At 49.7% G+C, this 4,113-nt stretch overlaps 1 pseudogene; it reads right to left on the reverse strand.

The window, feature by feature from the left end:
* Positions 1 to 281: 281 nt before the first annotated feature.
* Positions 282 to 4,113, reverse strand: LOC136526071 (uncharacterized; annotated as a pseudogene).

Below are 4,113 nucleotides of genomic sequence, written 5' to 3' on the forward strand. Positions count from 1 at the left end.
AATGATGATACAGCGACAGTTGAATCATGCATGCAGGGACAGGTTTAGCACTAATTATCAAACTATCCCTATATCTCTATATTCATCTACCTCTACCTATCGCCATCTGGCCACTCGAGTAATTGGAATCATTCTAAGTGTTGTTCTTTTTTTTTTTTTTTTTGTGAAAGATCCGGTTGCCCGGCATATATTAATAAGCAAGAAACAGAGTTTCAACGTGCTTGCCCGAGAGGCGCCATCCCATGTGGCAGACCGCCACATGAGATGTTTAGGAGATTACGCTAATTACTCTCAAAGTTTGGAGCAATCCTGAGGTAGCTAAGTACCCTACCCCCCGCTGACACCCAATCAGCGCACTCGTCCCTGATCCTTGTAAACACAGCTTGCTCAGCACTCCTATTTCCGTTGAACACTCTGGCGTTTCTTTCCTTCCAGATGTGCCAAGTAGTCAGTATTGCCAGAGAGTGTGCCGCCTTCGTTCCATCGTTAGTCATTGCCATAAACCATTCTTCCATGTCGTGGTGGTCGGTCCAGCTGGAAGGTTTGCTCCATGTTGCCACCAGGGTCCATACTCTTCTAGCGTAGGGGCATTCTATCGAGAGGTGGACCGCAGTTTCCAGGTTCCTTTCACAAAACGCGCAGAAGTAGTTATTTTCCCATCCCCTTAATTGGAGTCTAGCTGCTGTCCAAACCCGGTCTTGTAGGAGTAGCCATATGAAGAATTTGCAACGTGGCGTAGCCCACGCCTTCCAAATGAGGTTTGGAAAATTGGAGACCACCTGGCCACTGAACTGAACTTCATATGCCGACTTTTCAGTATACTCTCCTGAGCTGTCGAGAGTCCAGACGATCTGATCCTCCTGCTCGTTTGCAGGGTCCAGGTGTAATATATGGATGAGTTGCCACAGCTCGGCCAATTCTCTTAAGATCCCGGCGTTCAGATTGTGTGCAACGTCATTGATCAGCTTAGCATTGAAAACCGCCTCACGCACTGACCTGTTCTTTCGTCTGCTATGTCGGTATAACCGCGGGAAGAGGGAAGCTGGTGACCGTCCTTTGATCCAGCTCGAGACCCAGAACGATGCTTTTCTGCCATCGTCTATTGTTACTCTTGTGGCCGCGGTAAAGAGGGCAATGTCCGAATGCCTTCCCAAGAGACCATGTCGAATGCCTTTGAAATGTCTAGCTTGAAGAGTAGAGCTGGTGTCTTTGTTCGATGATATGCCCGTGCCAGATTTCTCACATACATGAAATTGTCATGTATACAGCGTCCTTTGATGAAGGCACTTTGTGAAGGGGAGATCAGATGATCCATATTCCGTGACAGTCTGATGGCCAGAGTCTTAGTTATCAGCTTGGCAAAGGAGTGCACTAAACTGACCGGCCTGAAATCCTTTGCATATTCAGGTGCTTCAATCTTAGGAATGAGCACAATGTTGGCGCCGTTTAGATGCTCCAGGGGGCCAGCCTGAAGGTGGTAGAAGCAGTTCATCGCCGCCATTATGTCCCCTTTAATCGTCTGCCAACATCGCTTATAAAAGGATCTAGTGAAACCATCTGGGCCCGGGGCTTTCTCTGCAGGCAGCATCTTGATGGTGTGTTCTATCTCTTCTTCCGTAAAAGGTCTATCCAATTCAGTGTCCTCTATCGTGCACAGCTGGAGGCTGTTCCAGTCTATGTTCTGTATACGTTCCACCCGAGTGCCCAGCAGGTCGAAGTAGAACTGGTGCACGATTTCTTCCTTTTCCTCATGACTCCAAACAATGGCGTCTTCATGGTTCTTGAGGCATGCAATCAGGTTCCTCTTTCGCCTGCCATTCGCTCGTTGGTGGAAAAATTTGGTGCACGCATCGCCTTCTCTTATATGGATCAACCGTGAGCACTGACGACGTCTCGATCTTTCAATCGCCGCCCACCCCAACACTTGGTGTTTGAGGTCTCTCAATAGGATTAGCTCCGGCTCTGAGAGTTGCCTTATTTCCTGGGCAATGTCAAGGCGCAGTATTGCTTCATTTGCCACATTCAATTGCATTCTGGCGTTACCGGAAAGCGTTTTACTCCAAGTCTTCAGATCTCCCGATGTCAGTCTCAGGCGATTATGCAATCTCATCAATGGCCAAAGACAGGTTTTGTCCAGGCTTGTGAGACAACTTCAGCAAATCTTGGGACCCGTATCCAGAACAGTTCAAATTTAAAGGTCGCCTTCCTCGATTGTTGCTGCTGACTACAAAGGAACAGCGGGCAGTGATCTGAGAGGGAGCTGGAGAGGGCTTGTAGACCGATCGCTGGGAAAAGAACTGACCAGTCATGGTTACAGAAGACGCGGTCCAGATGTACCAGCGTTGGGGTGGCTCTCCCATTGCTCCAAGTGTAGCGTCGGTTCAGCAATCTAAGCTCGAAAAGCTCACTTGCATCTAAAGCCCTTCTGAACTTTCTCATGTGAGCTCGATTGATGTTGCCATTGTTCTTATCTCTAGCCTCGCAGATCAAATTGAAATCCCCTAAACAAATCCACGGGGTGTTTCGTGCCGGCTGACAGCTAATAAGTTCTGAAAGGAAGCCTTTCTTAGCACTGTGCTCAGTCGGCCCATAGACAGTCGTTAGCAAGAAAGAAGTGTTGGTCATATTCATTGTTAACCTCAGGGTCAGACTATGTATTCTCCTGACTGGTTGAGTGGCAGTGATGAAGTCACGGTTCCAGGCGATAGCAATGCCTCCTCTAGTTTCATCTGCCTGTATATAGTCCAACATCCAGCTAGGCTGACCAAGGAACTCAGATTGCAAAAGAGAGTCAATGTTGCTTAACTTGGTTTCCTGCAGACAGATAATGTGTGGCCGTGCTTGCTGGATCAACAGTTTAACTGCCTCTCTTCTTGCTGCCCAGTTCAGTCCTCTCACGTTCCAATTTAAGAATTTGAGGTCATTGTTATTCATTGACAGATGTTGAGCAATCAGATAGACTCATCCCCCCGTCTCCAACCCAAACAGACAGCACACAATATCCAGCAAGCAGAAACTTTGTTGCTACAACATTAGGACTGAAACATACACCGCCACTCAACAGATCACTATGGGGAGCTCCTCCTACAGAACCGCCATGGAGCTTTTGTTGGAGTTGTTCCAAATTCACTCCAGGATATAGGCCAGGCTTCTGACGGAGCGAAGCGGAGGCCTGTCGCCGGAGGCTTGGGCCGGAGCGTAGGCGTACGGTACGGTATATACACCCTTGCTAGGGTTTCGTGGAGACTTGATTCTCTTGTAAGCCGCCATAGGCGTGTAACCCAAAACTCTTGAGATAGTGAGATTGTTGCTGGCTGGTGCCCGTGGTTTTTCCCCTTCACATCGGAAGGGTTTTCCACGTTAAATCGTGTGTCTCCTCTGTGGCTTGATTCTTTACTTCATATTCCTATACGTAGTTCATAACAGCTTTGACCCCAGCCAATCATCAATCCCATCACAGTACAACAATGCTGAAAAGAAACCTAACTCTACCGGCTTAAGGCCGGCTGTTGCTGGCACTAACACAAGGCTACCTAACATCAGGAACTGCAAAGGCCAACATCTTCGTCTTCTCCTTCTTCTGCTGACTCTTCATGGGACCTCCATCTCCGCTTCGCCCGCCTCAGCCGCCATTGCCGCAAGGACCTTGGAGAGCCTCTTGTTGCCCAGCTGTGCAGCGGCCCTGATCGTGTCAATCGCCTGATCTGGTAGGTCCTGCCCGTACATGTCAATGTACTCCGTGACCGCAGAATCAGGTGGCATGGCTGGTGTGTCGATGAACTGCAGCTCTCTCATCAGCTTCCGCTGGGCCCTCTGCGAGACCGGCACCGGCGATGGACGAGCAGGCCGTTTGCGGCCCCTACCGCTCGGAAGTGCGGTGGCCGGCCTTGGAAGCAGAGGCGCAACAGCATCCTTGAAAATAGCCTTGCAAAAGGTAGCACAGCGAACAGGTTCAGCTACCACCTCGCCGCCCTTCGCCTCCGTCGCGGTCTCACCACAGCCCTCCTCCACTGAGCCATCGTTGGTGATATGTTCCCCTACATCAGCAAAGCCTGCTGCATGACTGTCAACCTCCAGCATCATACCTGATCGGGGTGTGCTGTCGATGTCCAT

The sequence above is a fragment of the Miscanthus floridulus genome, chromosome 19 (genome assembly GCF_019320115.1).
Source record: "Miscanthus floridulus cultivar M001 chromosome 19, ASM1932011v1, whole genome shotgun sequence".
Classification (NCBI taxonomy): Eukaryota; Viridiplantae; Streptophyta; class Magnoliopsida; order Poales; family Poaceae; genus Miscanthus; species Miscanthus floridulus.